This window comes from Ranitomeya imitator, chromosome 8 (assembly GCF_032444005.1).
Source record: "Ranitomeya imitator isolate aRanImi1 chromosome 8, aRanImi1.pri, whole genome shotgun sequence".
NCBI lineage: Eukaryota > Metazoa > Chordata > Amphibia > Anura > Dendrobatidae > Ranitomeya > Ranitomeya imitator.
Window position 1 is genome coordinate 137,726,137 of NC_091289.1, and position 20,447 is coordinate 137,746,583.

At 44.1% G+C, this 20,447-nt stretch overlaps 1 protein-coding gene across 2 annotated transcripts in view; it reads left to right on the top strand.

The window, feature by feature from the left end:
• The first annotated feature begins 14,297 nt into the window (after positions 1-14,297).
• LRRC39 (leucine rich repeat containing 39) overlaps positions 14,298-20,447 on the top strand; it is a 39,611-nt gene continuing 33,461 nt past the window's right edge. Inside the window, exon 1 of one of the 2 annotated variants that reach the window (XM_069737415.1) lies at positions 14,298-14,404. The gene's annotated coding sequence lies outside the window, so the exon portion shown is untranslated. Of the gene's footprint in view, positions 14,510-20,447 lie in introns of both variants that reach the window. The other variant, XM_069737414.1, reaches the window with a different exon arrangement.

Below are 20,447 nucleotides of genomic sequence, written 5' to 3' on the forward strand. Positions count from 1 at the left end.
CTGCAGCAATGTCATACAAGATAAAGAAAATGTACTCTAATTTATTTTATAGCTGTAATACCAGGGACAGTTTATTGACCTTATTTTACATAGTAACATAGTAACATAGTAACATTATTATTATTATTATTATTATTATTATTTATTGTTATAGCGCCATTTATTCCATGGCGCTTTACATGTGAGGAGGGGTATACATAATGAAAACAAGTACAATAATCTTAAACAATACAAGTCATAACTGGTACAGGAGGAATGAGGACCCTGCCCGCGAGGGCTCACAATCTACAAGGGATGGGTGAGAATACAGTAGGTGAGGGTAGAGATGGTCATGCAGCGGTTTGGTCGATCGGTGGTAGCTGCAGGTTGTAGGCTTGTCTGAAGAGGTGGGTCTTCAGGTTCTTTTTGAAGGTTTCGATGGTAGGCGAGAGTCTGATGTGTTGTGGTAGAGGGTTCCAGAGTAGGGGTGATACGCGAGAGAAATCTTGTATACGATTGTGGGAAGAGGAGATAAGAGGGGAGTAGAGTAGGAGATCTTGTGAGGATCGGAGGTTGCGGGTAGGTAAGTACCGGGAGACGAGGTCACAGATGTATGGAGGAGACAGGTTGTGGATGGCTTTGTACGTCATGGTTAGGGTTTTGTAGTGGAGTCTCTGGGCAATGGGGAGCCAGTGAAGGGATTGACAGAGGGGAGAGGCCGGGGAATAGCGGGGGGACAGGTGGATTAGTCGGGCAGCAGAGTTTAGAATAGATTGGAGGGGTGCGAGAGTGTTAGCGGGGAGGCCACAGAGCAGGAGGTTGCAGTAGTCAAGGCGAGAGATGATGAGGGCATGGACTAGGGTTTTTGCAGATTCATGGTTGAGGAATGAACGGATTCGTGAAATATTTTTGAGTTGCAGTCTGCAGGAAGTGGAAAGGGCTTGGATATGTGGTTTGAAGGAGAGATCAGCGTCAAGGATTACCCCGAGGCAGCGAGCTTGTGGGACTGGGGAGAGTGGGCAGCCATTTACTGTAATTGATAGGTTCGTTGGGGGGGTCGTGTGAGATGGGGGAAAGATGATGAATTCTGTTTTGTCCATGTTAAGTTTCAAAAATCTAGCGGAGAAGAAGGATGAAATAGTGGACAGACATTGAGGGATTCTGGTTAGAAGGGAGGTGATATCTGGTCCAGAGATGTAGATCTGTGTGTCGTCAGCATAGAGGTGATACTGAAAGCCATGAGATTCTATGAGCTGTCCCAGGCCAAAGGTGTAAATGGAGAAGAGCAAGGGCCCAAGGACTGAACCTTGTGGGACTCCGACAGATAGAGGGCGAGGTGAGGAGGTGGTGTGTGAGTGGGAGACGCTGAATGTCCGGTCTGTTAGGTATGATGAGATCCAGGATAGGGCCAAGTCTGCGATGCCAAGGGATGAGAGGGTTTGTAATAATAGGGAATGGTCCACTGTGTCAAAGGCAGCCGACAGGTCGAGGAGGAGGAGGACAGAGTAGTGTCGCTTGCTCTTGGCGGTTAAGAGGTCATTGGTGACTTTAGTTAGGGCAGTTTCGGTGGAATGGTGTGACCGGAAGCCAGATTGTAGGCGGTCAAAGAGGGAGCAGGAAGAGAGATGGGAGGACAGTTCAAGGTAAACGTGTTGTTCCAGTAGTTTGGAGGCATAGGGGAGAAGTGATATAGGGCGATAGCTAGATACAGAGGATGGGTCAAGAGAGGGCTTTTTGAGGATAGGTGTGATGGAGGCATGTTTAAAGCTTGAGGGGAAAACACCAGTTGTTAGAGATAAGTTGAAGAGATGGGTTACGGTTGGGATGAAGATTGTGGTGAGGTTTGGGATGAGGTGGGATGGGAGTGGGTCAAGTGCACAGGTGGTGAGATGTGATCTTGAGAGTAGAGTGGAGAGTTGATCTTCTGTAATGGTGGAGAAGTTGGTTTTGGAGGTGGAGGGCTGTGAAATCGGGAGGAAGAGCTCTGGGGGTTGTTGACCAAAACTGTCTCTAATGCTATCAATCTTCTGCTTGAAAAATGAGGCAAAGTCTTCAGCAGAGATAAGTGGGGAGGGAGGAGGTGCTGGGGGACGGAGGAGAGAATTGAAGGTGTTGAATAACTGTTTAGGGTTGTGAGAGAGGGAGGATATGAGAGATGAGAAGTAGGTTTGTTTAGCTGTGGCAAGTGTGGTCTTGAAAGTAGTGAGGGACTGTTTGAATGCGATGAAGTGCTCGTTAGAGTGGGATCTTTTCCATCTGCGCTCAGCAGCTCTGGAAGCTCGCCTAAGTTCTTTGGTCAGGCTGGTGTGCCAGGGCTGTCTGTTGATTTTGCGAGCTTTGGTATGTGTAAGTGGGGCAGCAGATTCCAAAGCTACAGCTATTGTGGTATTATATAGAGCAGCAGCGTCATCCGCATTGTGTATGGAACTTATGCCTGTGAGGGGGAGGAGGGATTCAGAGAATGAATGTAGGTCAAGATGTTTAATATTTCTGCGAGGGTGTGAAAGTTTGTGGGGTGGGGATTGTAGACATGGAGTGGAGAGAGATGAGAATGTGAGAAAGTTGTGGTCAGAGAGAGGAAGAGGTGAGTTAGAGAGGTTAGATAGAGAGCAGAGGCGGGTGAAGATGAGGTCCAGTGTGTGACCGTCTTTGTGAGTGGCTGCAGAAGACCATTGAGTGAGGCCGAAGGAGGAAGTGAGAGATAGAAGTTTAGTGGCAGCTGAGAGGGAAGTGTCAATGGGTATGTTGAAGTCGCCCATGATGATAGTGGGGATGTCCGCAGAAAGGAAATGAAGTAGCCAGGTGGTGAAGTGGTCAAAGAAGATGGTGGCTGGCCCTGGGGGGCGGTAAATGACAGCCAGTTGGAGGTTGGTGGGGGAATAGATGCGCATAGAGTGCACCTCAAAGGAAGGGAGGGTAACAGAGGGTGGCAGTGGGATTGGAGTGAAGGAGCAGTTATCTGACAGGAGAAAACCAACTCCTCCGCCATGTTTGCTGCTGGGGCGGGGTGTGTGGGAAAGGTGGAAGCCACCGTAAGAGAGTGCATAGTTAGTAAGTAACATAGTAAGTAACATAGTTAGTAAGGCCGAAAAAAGACATTTGTCCATCCAGTTCAGCCTATATTCCATCATAATAAATACCCAGATCTACGTCCTTCTACAGAACCTAATAATTGTATGATACAATATTGTTCTGCTCCAGGAAGACATCCAGGCCTCTCTTGAACCCCTCGACTGAGTTCGCCATCACCACCTCCTCAGGCAAGCAATTCCAGATTCTCACTGCCCTAACAGTAAAGAATCCTCTTCTATGTTGGTGGAAAAACCTTCTCTCCTCCAGACGCAAAGAATGCCCCCTTGTGCCCGTCACCTTCCTTGGTATAAACAGATCCTCAGCGAGATATTTGTATTGTCCCCTTATATACTTATACATGGTTATTAGATCGCCCCTCAGTCGTCTTTTTTCTAGACTAAATAATCCTAATTTCGCTAATCTATCTGGGTATTGTAGTTCTCCCATCCCCTTTATTAATTTTGTTGCCCTCCTTTGTACTCTCTCTAGTTCCATTATATCCTTCCTGAGCACCGGTGCCCAAAACTGGACACAGTACTCCATGTGCGGTCTAACTAGGGATTTGTACAGAGGCAGTATAATGCTCTCATCATGTGTATCCAGACCTCTTTTAATGCACCCCATGATCCTGTTTGCCTTGGCAGCTGCTGCCTGGCTGCTCCAGGTAAGTTTATCATTAACTAGGATCCCCAAGTCCTTCTCCCTGTCAGATTTACCCAGTGGTTTCCCGTTCAGTGTGTAATGGTGATATTGATTCCCTCTTCCCATGTGTATAACCTTACATTTATCATTGTTAAACCTCATCTGCCACCTTTCAGCCCAAGTTTCCAACTTATCCAGATCCATCTGTAGCAGAATACTATCTTCTCTTGTATTAACTGCTTTACATAGTTTTGTATCATCTGCAAATATCGATATTTTACTGTGTAAACCTTCTACCAGATCATTAATGAATATGTTGAAGAGAACAGGTCCCAATACTGACCCCTGCGGTACCCCACTGGTCACAGCGACCCAGTTAGAGACTATACCATTTATAACCACCCTCTGCTTTCTATCACTAAGCCAGTTACTAACCCATTTACACACATTTTCCCCCAGACCAAGCATTCTCATTTTGTGTACCAACCTCTTGTGCGGCACGGTATCAAACGCTTTGGAAAAATCGAGATATACCACGTCCAATGACTCACCGTGGTCCAGTCTATAGCTTACCTCTTCATAAAAACTGATTAGATTGGTTTGACAGGAGCGATTTCTCATAAACCCATGCTGATATGGAGTTAAACAGTTATTCTCATTGAGATAATCCAGAATAACATCCCTCAGAAACCCTTCAAATATTTTACCAACAATAGAGGTTAGACTTACTGGCCTATAATTTCCAGGTTCACTTTTAGAGCCCTTTTTGAATATTGGCACCACATTTGCTATGCGCCAATCCTGCGGAACAGACCCTGTCTCTATAGAGTCCCTAAAAATAAGAAATAATGGTTTATCTATTACATTACTTAGTTCTCTTAGTACTCGTGGGTGTATGCCATCCGGACCCGGAGATTTATCTATTTTAATCTTATTTAGCCAGTTTCGCACCTCTTCTTGGGTTAGATTGGTGACCCTTAATATAGGGTTTTCATTGTTTCTTGGGATTTCACCTAGCATTTCATTTTCCACCGTGAATACCGTGGAGAAGAAGGTGTTTAATATGTTAGCTTTTTCCTCGTCATCTACAACCATTCTTTCCTCACTATTTTTTAAGGGGCCTACATTTTCAGTTTTTATTCTTTTACTATTGATATAGTTGAAGAACAGTTTGGGATTAGTTTTACTCTCCTTAGCAATGTGCTTCTCTGTTTCCTTTTTGGCAGCTTTAATTAGTTTTTTAGATAAAGTATTTTTCTCCCTATAGTTTTTTAGAGCTTCAATGGTGCCATCCTGCTTTAATAGTGCAAATGCTTTCTTTTTACTGTTAATTGCCTGTCTTACTTCTTTGTTTAGCCACATTGGGTTTTTCCTATTTCTAGTCCTTTTATTCCCACAAGGTATAAACCGCTTACACTGCCTATTTAGGATGTTCTTAAACATTTCCCATTTATTATCTGTATTCTTATTTCTGAGGATATTGTCCCAGTCTACCAGATTAAGGGCATCTCTAAGCTGTTCAAACTTTGCCTTCCTAAAGTTCAATGTTTTTGTGACTCCCTGACAAGTCCCCCTAGTGAAAGACAGGTGAAACTGCACAATATTGTGGTCGCTATTTCCTAAATGCCCAACCACCTGCAGATTTGTTATTCTGTCAGGTCTATTAGATAGTATTAGGTCTAAAAGTGCTGCTCCTCTGGTTGGATTCTGCACCAATTGTGAAAGATAATTTTTCTTGGTTATTAGCAGAAACCTGTTGCCTTTATGGGTTTCACAGGTTTCTGTTTCCCAGTTAATATCCGGGTAGTTAAAGTCCCCCATAACCAGGACTTTCTAATTCTAGACAATCCTTTTAACCTGGAAATAACGTCTTTAATGAATTGATCAAATAAATGTATCCAGGGTGGCCATATAGTAAATAACTGGCACTTTAAATCAATGCATAAACCAAATCCGGACTAACCTACTGAAGAGTCGAATGAAGAGAACCAGGAAATAGAATAAAATAAGCAATCTTTATTTAATCCCTTAAAAACAATGTAGAATAAAATACAAATAAAATATATAAGAAAAAGAGCGCCCAAAAGGGGGGGGGAGGAACATTGAACTGTCCTATAGAGCTACAAGGTGAACTAGAGGGTATATGACTTAAGTAAACAATATACACATATATCAAGGTCAAGTGACCTCTCACCCACAAGTGCCCCAACCTGCCAACTTCAATATGACCAGGAATACAAGTAAGGATTATGCTAAATATGCAAAGTATAAATAATATAAAGAAGCCTGAGGTTAATATAGATGATAAAAACTGTACATCCTAATAGATCCTGATCAGTGGCCAAGGGCATTATCCAAATACTAGGGCACCCCAAGAAGAAGCAGAAGGCGAAACGTATGCTGGGGTGAGGAGGTAGACTGGTGTCTATCCATATAGCTGTGTTCCATTCAGCTACTCTGGTAATATGTTTATTTTCTACACTGACTTACCTGATGTATATATCTACAGAGCAGCATGACAGTATTTGGATAATGCGCATGGCCACTGATCAGGATCTATTAGGGTGGGGGGGCCCGTTGCCAGCAGTGAGCCCCCGCCAATCATTGCAAGTGCAACTGTATCCGCTAGATGCCGATACAGTTGACAGCATTAATGAGAGAAAGAGTGTCACTCTCCCTCTCCCATCATCCCCCTCTCAGTATCTGATGTCCCTGATGCAGACACTGACAGGGGTTGCGATGATGTCACTACTCGGCGCCTGCTGTCCGAAGATGTGAGGGCACTTGGAGCAAAGGAGGAGAGGTGAGTATTGGATGTATTTATTTTTTTATGAGGGTGCATTATACTATATAGAGTCTGCCTATGGGGGATGCTTTATATTATATAGAGTCTGCCTATGGGGGCTGCATTATACTATAGAGTCTGCCTATGGTGGATGCATTATACTGTAGAGTCTGCCTATAGGGGGTGCATTATACTATAGATGCTGCCTATGGGAGGCTGCATTATACTATAGAGTTTGCCTATGGGGGCTGCATTATACTATAGACTTTGCCTACTGGGGGCTGCATTATACTATAGAGTCTGCCTATGGGGGGCTGCATTATATTAGAGTCTGCTTATGGGGGGTTGCATTATACTATAGAGTCTGCCTATGGTGGATGCATTATACTATAGAGTCTTCCTATGGGGGCTGCATTATACTATAGAGTCTGCCTATGGGTGTGTATTATACTGTAGAGTCTGCCTATAGGGGGTGCATTATACTATAGAGGCTGCCTATGGGAGGCTGCATTATACTATAGAGTTTGCCTATGGGGCTGCATTATACTATAGAGTCTGCCTATGGGAGGCTGCATTATACTATAAAGTCTGCCTATGGGGGCTGCATTATATTAGAGTCTGCTTATGGGGGGCTGCATTATACTATAGAGTCTGCCTATGGTGGATGCATTATACTATAGCGTCTTCCTATGAGGGACTGCATTATACTGTAGAGTCTGCCTATAGGGGTGCATTATACTATAAAGGCTGCCTATGGGAGGCTGCATTTTACTATAGAGTTTGCCTACGGGGGCTGCATTATACTATAGAGTTTGCCTATGGGGGCTGCATTATACTATAGAGTCTGCCTGTGGGGGGTGCATTATACTATAAATTCTGCCTATGGGGCCTGCATTATATTAGAGTCTTCCTATTGGGGCTGCATTATACTATAGAGTCTGCATATGGGGGGTGCATTATACTGTAGGGTCTGCCTATGGGGGGCTGCATTTTACTATAGAGTCTGCCTATGGGGGATACATTATACTATATAGAGTCTGTCTATGGGGATGCATTATATTATATAGAGTCTGCCTAATGGGGGGGGGTGCATTGTACAATAGAGAGTCTGCCTATAGGGGAGCATTATACAATATAGAGTCCGCCTATGGGAACTGCATTATACTATACTAGATTGTGGCCCGATTCTAACGCATCGGGTATTCTAGAATATGCATGTCCCCGTAGTATATGGACAATGATGATTCCAGAATTCGCGGCAGATTGTGCCCGTCGCTGATTGGTCGAGGCAACCTTTATGACATCATCGTCGCCATGGCAACCATTATGACATCTACGTCGATACTGTGCCCGTCGCTGAATCAGAAACGTGGGATGTCTACGTCCTTTATGACATCATCGTCGCTGTGCCCGTCCCTGATTGGTCGAGGCCTATGGGGGGATGCATTTTGCTATATAGTGTATGCCTATGGAGGGTGCATTATACTATAGAGTCTGCCTATGGGTGGTGCACTATACAATATAGAGTCTGCCTATAGGGGGGTGCATTATACTATATAGAGTCTGCCTATGGGGAGTGTGTTATACTATATAGAGTCTGTCTATGTAGAATTCATTATACAATATAAAGTATGCTTATGGGGAGTACATTATACTATATTGAGGCCTATGGGTAGTGCATTATACTATATATATATATTGAGGGTGATCTGGTGCATTATACTATATGGAGACCTATGGAGAGTATATTATACTATATGGAGGCCTATGGGGAGTGTATTATACTATACTGAGGACTATCTGGTGCATTATACTATATAGAGGCTATCTAGTGGGCCATCATAAAGTGTGGAGATTACAGTGATGGGGCCATTATACAGTGTTGGAGCCATCAAACAGTTTGAGTGATAATAAAAGATTGGTATATACAGTGGGGCAAAAAAGTATTTAGTCAGTCAGCAATAGTGCAAGTTCCACCACTTAAAAAGATGAGAGGCGTCTGTAATTTACATCATAGGTAGACCTCAACTATGGGAGACAAACTGAGAAAAAAAAATCCAGAAAATCACATTGTCTGGTTTTTTTATCATTTTTTTGCATATTATGGTGGAAAATAAGTATTTGGTCAGAAACAAACAATCAAGATTTCTGGCTCTCACAGACCTGTAACTTCTTCTTTAAGAGACTCCTCTTTCCTCCACTCATTACCTGTAGTAATGGCACCTGTTTAAACTTGTTATCAATATAACAAGACACCTGTGCACACCCTCAAACAGTCTGACTCCAAACTCCACTATGGTGAAGACCAAAGAGCTGTCAAAGGACACCAGAAACAAAATTGTAGCCCTGCACCAGGCTGGGAAGACTGAATCTGCAATAGCCAACCAGCTTGGAGTGAAGAAATCAACAGTGGGAGCAATAATTAGAAAATGGAAGACATACAAGACCACTGATAATCTCCCTCGATCTGGGGCTCCACGCAAAATCCCACCCCGTGGGGTCAGAATGATCACAAGAACGGTGAGCAAAAATCCCAGAACCACGCGGGGGGACCTAGTGAATGAACTGCAGAGAGCTGGGACCAATGTAACAAGGCCTGCCATAAGTAACACACTACGCCACCATGGACTCAGATCCTGCAGTGCCAGACGTGTCCCACTGCTTAAGCCAGTACATGTCCGGGCCCGTCTGAAGTTTGCTAGAGAGCATTTGGATGATCCAGAGGAGTTTTGGGAGAATGTCCTATGGTCTGATGAAACCAAACTGGAACTGTTTGGTAGAAACACAACTTGTCGTGTTTGGAGGAAAAAGAATACTGAGTTGCATCCATCAAACACCATACCTACTGTAAAGCATGGTGGTGGAAACATCATGCTTTGGGGCTGTTTCTCTGCAAAGGGGCCAGGACGACTGATCCGGGTACATGAAAGAATGAATGGGGCCATGTATCGTGAGATTTTGAGTGCAAACCTCCTTCCATCAGCAAGGGCATTGAAGATGAAACGTGGCTTGGTCTTTCAACATGACAATGATCCAAAGCACACCGCCAGGGCAACGAAGGAGTGGCTTCGTAAGAAGCATTTCAAGGTCCTGGAGTGGCCTAGCCAGTCTCCAGATCTCAACCCTATAGAAAACCTTTGGAGGGAGTTGAAAGTCCGTGTTGCCAAGCAAAAAGCCAAAAACATCACTGCTCTAGAGGAGATCTGCATGGAGGAATGGGCCAACATACCAACAACAGTGTGTGGCAACCTTGTGAAGACTTACAGAAAACGTTTGACCTCTGTCATTGCCAACAAAGGATATATTACAAAGTATTGAGATGAAATTTTGTTTCTGACCAAATACTTATTTTCCACCATAATATGCAAATAAAATGTTAAAAAAACAGACAATGTGATTTTCTGGATTTTTTTTTCTCAGTTTGTCTCCCATAGTTGAGGTCTACCTATGATGTAAATTACAGACGCCTCTCATCTTTTTAAGTGGTGGAACTTGCACTATTGCTGACTGACTAAATACTTTTTTGCCCCACTGTATACAGTGAGGGGGCATTATACTGTGTATAAGAGAGCATCATACTATGTATAGGGGAGCTGTACAGGGGTAGAGACTCGGGACATTATTAAATGTAAATTGTGCACTTATTGTTATAGGGGAACTCAGGTTACTGTGACTGACAAAAGGGCACACATGGCATTATTATTTTCTAGGGTACAAACTATGGGCACTGTTTTCTAGGGCACTTGCACCCGGCATTACTATATTCTAGAGGGTTGCTTTAGAATTTAGAAGGCGCATAGTGCCATACAGTAGCGGCAGTACACCATGTTCCAAATTATTATGCAAATGATATTTTTCTCGGATTTTCCTAAATGACAGTCAGTCTAATAAAAGTCATCACCCGTTAGAGTATACATCGAATTTTATTGAAGAAAGCTCCCAATGATAACAGTATAATCTCCAAAATGAATAAAAACTCAAAATGCACTGTTCCAAAATATTAGGCACAGTAGAATTTCTAAACATTTGATATGTTTTAAAGAACTGAAAATGCACATTTGTGGAATTTTCAGCATTAGGAGGTCACATTCACTGAACCAAAAGCTATTTAACTCCAAAACATCCTAACAGACCAAGTTACATGTTAACATAGGAACCTTCTTTGATATCACCTTCACAATTCTTGCATCCATTGAACTTGTGAGTTTTTGGAGAGTTTCTGCTTGTATTTATTTGCATGAAGTCAGAATAGCCTCCCAGAGCTGCTGTTTTGATGTGAACTGCCTCTCACCCTCATAGATCTTTTGCTTGATGATACTCCAAAGGTTCTCTATAGGGTTGAGATCAGGGGAAGATGGTGGCCACACCATGAGTTTATCTCCTTTTATGCCCATAGCAGCCAATGAGTTGGTGCATTGTCATGCATGAAGATGATTTTGCTCCTGAAGGCACGTTTCTGCTTTTTATACCATGGAAGAAAGTTGTCAGTCAGAAACTCTATATACTTTGCAGAGGTCATTTTCACACCTTCAGGAACCTTAAAGGGCCCTACCGGCTGTTTCCCCATGATTCCGGCCCAAAACATGACTCCTCCACCTCCTTGCTGACGTTGCAGCCTTGTTGGGACATGGTGGACATTCATCAACCAACCATCCATCTGGACCATCCAGGGTTGCTCGACACTCATCAGTAAACAAGACTGTTTGAAAATTAGTCTTCATGTATGTCTGGGCCCACTGCAACCGTTTCTGCTTGTGAACACTGTTTAGGGGTGGCCGAATAGTAGGTTTATGCACCACAGCAATCCTTTGAAGGATCCTACACCTTGAGGTTGAAGGGACTCCAGAGGCACCTGCAGCTTCAAATAACTGTTTGCTGCTTTGCAATGTTATTTTGGCAGCTGCTCTCTTAATCCAATGAATTTGTCTGGCAGAAATCTTCCTCATTATTCCTTTATTCCGCTGGGCCTCTCTGACCTTTCCCGGCGCTTGCGCACTGCAGTACTTTGCTCTGCCCTCAACAGGGTAGACAAATTACGCCTGCGCCGGAGCCGCAGCGTGGCGACAAGAAGAGGACGTCATCCTCTGAAGATGGGAGGCCCCGGACCGCGACGCCCATCGGATCGGACCGCCCTCCCAGGTGAGTATAATCTAACTTCTTTTTCTCATCTTTCAGGATTCCAGAATGCTGTAGATAAGCCCCTGATGTCGGTGGGCTTAGCTCACCGTCGATTTGGGGGGTGACAGGTTCCCTTTAATAATGTGGAACATCATTTTTAAGTAGTTTTTCTTTTTATTTGAATCACCTGGAAAACTAATTATCCCACTTGTTTAAGATTGATTTCAGTGATCCATTGAGCCCTGAGACACAATACCATCCACGAGTTTATTTGAAAAGCAAAACAATTAAATCTTTATGACACTTAAATCCAATTTGCATAATACTTTTGGAACACGGTGTAATAGGGACATATACAGCACCAGTGGCTCAGTATTGGGGTATCAGGTGCAATAATAGGGACACATACGGCAGCAGCGGCTCAGCATTGGAGAATCAGCAGGATGAGGAGTTTGTGCAGGTTGGGAATAGATGGTGATGGGGCTGAAAATATGAGACGTGAAATGGGTCCTTGTTGTAATCTCTGTAGCCGAGTTGTTGCTGAAATAAGTTGTCATGTCGGTCTGGGCCAGATGGAAAAGGCGGGAAAAGTGAACGACTCCATCAGAAAGATCGTCAGCTGTAAGTCACCATCTATAACTATGCTTTAATCTCTTATATGTTCCATAGGACCGATATCTACCACTGACCACATAGCGGTAATATCTATGTTGGTCTTTATATAGAAATTATTTTCAGTAACAGTGCGGTCATCTGCTGAGGTTCTCCTACATCCACTATTAGGGTGCGTCACCCAGTTGTAAGGTTACCTGGTTAGGGGCCCACTCATAAGTTCCCCCCCCAAAACCCTAACCATAGCTACGCCTCTGCCTACAACCCAAGGACCCTGCTCTTAGCCCTACTACCCAGAGACAGCTCTCTCCTAGCTCTACTACCAAGGGAGAGCACTTTTAGCCTTACTACCCAGGGATAGCGCTCTTATAGCCCTAGTACACAGGGACAGCACTCATAATCTTAAAGCCAGGGATAGTGCTCTTAGCCCTACCACCCAGGGACAGCTCTCTTACAGCCCTGCTACCCAGGTACAGCGCTCTTAGAACTACTGCCCACAGACAGAGCTCTTATCCCTACTACCCAATAACAGCGCTCTTAGCCCTACCACCTGGGGACAGTGCTCTTAGAACTACTACCCAATAACAGCGCTGTTATCCCTAATACCCAGGGACAGTGTGCTTAGCCCTACTACCCAATAACAGCGCTCTGAGTCATGGGGACTCAGTTTTGCAGCATGAGTGCTGTGGGGCACCAGGCCGTCCGCCCTGCCTGTTCATTGGTGCTGCAGCGGTGGTCGGCACACGGCTCCGCTTGGTTAGAGCGATAGGGACCCACTATGAGGTTTGCCATGACGTGGCAGTGGGCTTCATACAGTCTGATCAGAATGTTAAACTAAGAACCTCATGTTCAGTTATATATATTTTTGCCTAGTGGCATTAGATCATTGTATGATTTTTGGAGGTGCGGTCAGGAAAACAGCGCTCTTATCCCTATTGCCCTGAGACAGCATTCTTAGCCCTACTACCTAGAACAGCTTCCCTTTTCCTTGAGCTGGACATTACATTTATGTAGTTCTCCGAGGTTGGGTGTTCATTAGCCGGATCTCAGTCCTTTTCAGCCCTTATGCAGATTATGTCACTTGACAAATGGTAAAGTTTTCATACTTGAGGTTAGGACCGTCCTGAATAGTGTCACTTTGACATGGGATGTTTCTTAAGCTTTTTTTAATAAAAATTATGTTAACTAAGTATTTTATCATTATTTGCATACACTATTGCTATTTATTTACTGCAGGGTATTTAGTTCTTTTGTGTTTATCTTGGGTTTTGTTTGTTTAGTAGCCACTGTGAACATGCGCTTGCACACCAACCTATATTCCAGTTCATCTCTTTAGGTTTTTGCTACTGCTTTGAGTATACAGAGCGGCTGCTGTAACCATGCCCCCGACTGACAGCCGGCCCTAATGCACAGCGAGTGTCAGTTAGGGCCGGGGGTGCAGTTACAGCCGCCATTCTGTATTTTCAGAGCGATGACTGAACCAGTGCCGCCCCGTGACTGAAAGCGGAATGCTGCCGGGGAGAATAAAGTTAATTTTCAAAATAAGTGTGGGCACCAGGTAGATTAGTAACGCTATTAAATTGCAAAATAACCCCAAATCAGCAAGTTAATAGCATTTTTTTCTGGTGACAATTTCTCTTTAAGGTTTTATAATGTACTAATTAACCTAGAAATGACAATTGTCATCAATTTTGTCCTGCTATTGTTTTTTTGTAGTTATGATTTATGGCACAGAACAACAAAAGCCTACCAATCGTCTTTACTAAACCCTTAATAACAATGTTTTTAGTTTTTGTTTTTTTTCAGAGAGAGAAATACTAAAAATAAAGAATGAAATAAAGGAAAATCCATTAGTTAGTTGGTACAGTATATCCAAACTTGTCTGGTACTATACAAGAAAAAATGGGACTCCAAGTCTCCGAATAGCTCCATGCTGTATATATCCATATGTGATGTCATGGTGTATACCGCACTCTGTCAGACGCCTGTGACGTCCCACCTGTCCCAGTATCTGGCCTCATGCCCTGAAGGTTATTTTCAGCTGGTCACGTGTCAAATTCAGAGGTTGGGTGACATTCCTTTATGTACAGACTGAGCAGAAGGACTGCAGCAGGGACAGCTACCATTATTGGTTTGTATATTCCCCGGAGCGGCCATTATGGATTTCCGTGGATGACAGCACGCAGCCCTGAGATGGTAAATTCAGCCCTTGTGCTACAATTCTATTCTGAGTGTACATTTTGTACGTTTTGGATATGGGAACGTCTCCTTGCGCAGGATACAGTCATTAGGCCGATCTGGGTGAGTTACCTTTACAGATGACAAGGATTGCGATTGTCTCCATGGAGTCATAATTGATCTGATCTGATAATAACAAACTTCTTTACACACTTGAGGCACAATATGTAAGATATATAGAGAAATAATCAGACAAAACCTTTTTGTTAATTTTTTATGTCTTTTACTTTAGTCAATTATTCACAGAATAGCATAATAAAGTAATTACAGGGAACCTGACAGCTGATACATACTGCCTGATCCACGAGCACCACGTATCAGACATTGACTCTATGATCTCAGCCAGACGTGTTTGACTCTGTAACACTGCGACATTTCAGACAGATACCTACTTTTAAAGCTGCCAAGGACCGAGCCGCACAAGAAATAGTCAGAAAGGCAGCTCCCCGGAAGCTTACTCCCGCCCATTGTCCTGGATTGACAGGTTTCCGCCTAAGTGCAAAAACAGGGAGAGTCCTGTCAATCCAGGGCTCTGGGAGGGGAGAAACCGCCGGCCACCTGCCTGTCTGACTAGTCTCCAGGGCGGCCCAGTCCCCAGTGGATTATATAAAGTATGTTTCTCTAGGAAACTCAAACATACCTGGCTGAGATCACACAAGCGGTGCCTGATACCTGCTGCCCATGGATCGTGGAGCATGTATTAGCTGTCAAGTTCACTTTAACACTAAAGGAAATAGTTGAATAGTCCTGGTTAAAAGTTCCCATAAGTTTTCCTTCTAACATGAAAAATTTCTGCACCACTGATGGCTTGCAGTGGTTTGTGATACAAGCCCTTTATTTTCCTAGATGGTAAAGCTACCCCATTCCCCTAGTGACTCTGCAGTGGATCTCTCAGCCAGCAGATAATATTTATCTGGTGTTACTACATTACCGCTTTTCCACATCACAAGAAGATCATTCTCTTAAAATAACGGTGCCCCTGTCTAAATCCATCTGGACTCAAATTGTGTATGCCACGTGGTGGTCTGTAGCAGTACTCCATGGTGTAGGGCAGTGGTCCCCAACTCCAGGCCTCGAGGGCCGCCAACAGTGCAGGTTTTCAGGATTTCCTTAGTATTGCACAGGGGTTGGAATCATCACCTGTGCAGATGATCACATTACCAACGATGCAATACTAAAGAAAACCTGCACTGTTGGCGGCCCTCGAGGCCTGGAGTTGGGGACCCCTGGTGTAGGGTGTTGGGGGCATACTTGTTTGTATGTACATAGCTGTTTGCAGTCAGGAAGGGGTCGAGCGGTCACAAGGACCGGCCAAGGTGATGGATGAAAGCAAACAAATGCGCCACATTTATGAAGAGTCCTGTGACTTTTAATGAATTTGGTCCTAATTACTCTAGCATGCAAGATGCAGGGTACGGTATGCCAATTTTAGAAAATCTGAGCCATTGCTGAGTGAAACGTCCTTCCAGGTTTTAACCTAGGGGCCCATGACTACTTGTTGCACCCTCTTGCATAGTTTGATTTCAAGGCACCAGCGCCATTTTTTCATAGACCAGAAGACCACCCATGCAAGAAGACCAGTCGTGAAATCAAACTGTGCACGTGCCGCCCACTCCAACAACAGTGGTGGTGCGAAATTTCAAAGAGGATGTATGTCACTAAGAAATCAGTGACCTGTCATTGAAACACTGGCAACGAAAAGATAAAATGAATGTGTCGGTCCCGTTAGCCTCCCAAACTGCCAGGTTACCATACAGAGCCCTTATCCTGCCTCCCAGTGAAGACCTTGATATCCCACAGTTTCTATGAGTACTAATACACCTTTGATGTTCTACCTCAGAATAAGCTAATTAATAATTATCTCTGACTAGTTTGGGTGGGCATTGTTTCACCCAGACCAATCCGCCCTCAGAGGCTATAATCACGCCCCATTGACGTGACTAACATCCTCCTTACTGCACTACACAGATGATGTGGCCACTGGAAGGAAGGACGGCAACGATACTATGACATGGCGTACTAATTACAACATTTGAGGCCAGCCTGCTCTGGATGGAGACACCCCTGGATTAGACCAGAGTAATTGGCATATGCTGAGATCAGCAATTAAAGTTACATTAGTTACACAGGTTGAAAAAAGACCTTGGTCCATCAAGTTCAACCTTTCTCCTCCAATTATACATTCTTTGTCACTAAATTATCTATATTCCACAATGTTGTGTATTGAGAAAATCATCCAACTCTTTCTAAAAGCTGTTATAGTGTCTGCCATTACTACCTCTTGTGGTCGGCATTCCACAGTCTGACTGCTCTAACTGTAAAGAACCTTTTCCTATTCAGCTGCTGAAATCGCTTTTCTTCCACTTGTGATGAGTGTCCCCTGATCCTTAATATGGTTTTTGGTAGGAATAAGTCATTTACAGCACCATGGAATCAATGGTGCTATATAGATTAATAATAATAATAATAATAATAATAATAATAATAATAATAATAATAATAACAATAATGTGCCAGTCCTTTGTACTGACCACACATTCAGTCAGTACGGAAATTATTCAGACCCCTTTACATTTTTCACTCTTTGTTTCATTGAAGCCATCTGGTAAATTAAAAAAACTTCATTTGCTTTCTCTTTAATGTACACTCTGCACACCATCTTGACTGAAAATAGCAGAAATGTAGAAATGTTTGTAAATTTATTAAAAAATAAAAACTGAAATATCACATGGTCATAAGCATTCAGACCCTTTGCTCAGTATTGAGTAGAAGCATCCTTTTGAGGTAGCACAGCCATGAGTCTTCTTGGGAATGATGTACCAAGTACAGTATTTCACACCTGGCTTTGAGGATCCTCTGCCATTGTTCCTTGTAGATCCCCCCCACCGTAGGCTGACTCTATAGAAGGCAGACTCCATAATGCACCCCCCACCGGCAGACTATAGTATAATGCAGCCCCCTAAAAACAATAAATAAATACTCACCTCTCTTCCTCCTGGTTCCTCCACTGCTCCGAGCACCTGCACATCTCAGGACAGCAGGTGCCGAGTCGTGACATCATCGAAACCCCCTGTCAGTGTTGGTGTCGGTGACATCAGGCGCTGAGAGGGGGATGATGGGAGAGGGAGTGTAAGGCCGGGGTCACACTGACGAATTGCATCTGATGCGAGAGCATCGGATTCGATATGCTAATGACACTCGGCTCCTGCTCGCAGCAGAGCAGGAGCCGAGTGTCATGCGTCTGTGCTCCGATTCTCTCGCACAGGGAGGATCGGAGCACAGCTGCGGAGGAGGCAGAGAAATGAATTTCTCCATCTCCTCCATTGCTGGGGTCCGCTTGTAGCGCACACCACTCGGATGATATCCGAGTGGTGTGCGCTGTCTCACTCGCACCCATAGGCTTATATGGGTGCGAGTGAGCCGAGAGTTTTCCTCGGTCTGAGACAATCGCAGCATGCTGCGATTGTCTCGGACCGAGGAAAACTGCCGACAAAAAGTCGGCTGGTGGGAGCGGCCCCATATGGTAACATTGGTCCGAGTGCAATGCGATTTTTTATCGCATTGCACTCGGCCGTATTACGGTCTAGTGTGACCCCGGCCTAACGCTCCTTCTCTCATCAATACGGTCAGCTGTATCGGCATGTAGCCGATACAGTTGAACAAGCGATAATGGGTGGGGGGCCCACTGCTGACACAAGGGGCCCACTACTGCCACCGGGGTCCCCCCCGCCTGCTCAGGGGCCCCATAGTGGCCAGGTGGCAGAGCAGGGAGATCGTGTCTCCCTGCTCTGCCACAGTGTAACTGTATCGGCGCTCAATATGTTTAATTTTAAAAAATTGAAGAAAAAAAATGGCGTGGGCTCCAGCGCAATTTTCTGTGCCAGAGAGGGAAAGCCAGTGACTGGGGGCCAATGTTTATAGCCTGGGAAGGGGTTAATACCCATGGATCTTCCCAGGCTATGAATCTCAGCCCGCAGCTGTATAATTAGCCTTTACTGGCTATTAAAATAGCCCCCCCCCAAAAAAAACAACGATGTGGGGTCCCCCTATAATAAATAGCCAGAAAAGGCTATGCAGACAGCTGCGGGCTGATATTCATAGCCTAAGGAAGGGACCATGGATATTGCCCCCCAATCTGGCTACAAACACCAGCACACAGCCGCCTCAGAAATGGCGCATCTCTAAGATGCGCCAATTCCGGCACTTAGCCTCTCTCTTCCCACTGCCCTGTAGGGGTGGCATATGGGGTAATAGTTGGGGGTTGATGCCACCTTTGAATTGTAAGGTGACATCAAGCCGGCTTAGTAATGGAGAGGCGTCAATAAGACACCTATCCATTACTAATCCTATAGTTGTGAAAGGGTTAAGTAAACACAGGCAGAAATAAGTATTTTAATGAAATAAAACACAACACAGTTTTGCCATCTTTATTGTTCTGCCAATCCATGCTACGCCCTCGATCTCCTGCAAAAAAAAATAAAATAATAAACCAACACAAATACTCCCTGTTCGGACGCAGTCCATTTAATCAGGAGATGTTACTGCTCTATAGGCCTCTCGCGATGCACTGACAGGAGACAATGGCTCCTACAGTGCATCACTGAAGAGGTTACCTGACTTCAGGCTCTCATTTTACAGCAACGCTGCGTGAGAATTTTCCCACACAGCGGTGCCACAAGTGACAGCGACCTCTGACGGCGGAGTGATACAGTGCGGAGGATTATCTCCTTTCATTGTTTCACCGGAGACCCTGGTGAGCAGTCACACAGATGTGATAGCTCTCTATGGGAGATCGTCGTGGGACGCTCGTTATTAAATGGATGACATCGGATCAGGGAGTATATTGTTGGTTTATTATTTTTATTTTTTTTACAGGTGATCGGGGACTTCGGGGACTAGGTGATTGGTGAGTATATACTGTATGTTGTTTGTACTGTATGTATATATGTGTGTACTGTATGTGTCTATGTGTTTATTTTTTTCTTTTATTCTTGAACACTGTAGCCGGATGATGGGACTACTGCTGTCCCATCATCAAGCTAGCTGTCACTGTAGCAGGCATAGCCGGTTGGGACTAGTAGTCCCATCGGACGATGCCTGCCTACACACAGACACACATACAGCCCCGCAGACACCCGCACACACACAAACACCCGCACACAGACACACACATCTTCTCCGCACACAGTCTCTGCCCACACACAGAAGGTCATTAATCAGAGAGGCAGCACTGAGACCAAAGGTAACCCCAAAGGAGCTGCAGAGTTCCCAAGCAGACTGCAGTATCTGTCCATTCGCCCAAAATAAGGCGTACACTCCATAGAGGTGGCCTTTATGGACGAGTGGGCAGAAAAAAGCCTTTACTTACACACAAAAATTCAAAACCTATAAATAGGCCAACACCCACAATTGAAAATACAAATACTCAACCTGTGTAACGGTGTAAGAATAGGTAGGAAGGGTTCAGCGCAAGAATAATGAAACTCATATCAAGGAAAACCACACCATTCACGGTGAAACCACCGCAGCTTCACAAGTAACCATGTGGCATGTAACTATTTAATTATACGCTGTTTACTCGGCACTTTTTGTCCGGTTCTGGCATACAGCCTTTCCGGTTTGCATCTTGATTATTATTATATACAGGTCCTTCTCAAAAAATTAGCATATAGTGTTAAATTTCATTATTTACCATAATGTAATGATTACAATTAAACTTTCATATATTATAGATTCATTATCCACCAACTGAAATTTGTCAGGTCTTTTATTGTTTTAATACTGATGATTTTGGCATACAACTCCTGATAACCCAAAAAACCTGTCTCAATAAATTAGCATATCAAGAAAAGGTTCTCTAAACGACCTATTACCCTAATCTTCTGAATCAACTAATTAACTCTAAACACATGCAAAAGATACCTGAGGCTTTTATAAACTCCCTGCCTGGTTCATTACTCAAAACCCCCATCATGGGTAAGACTAGCGACCTGACAGATGT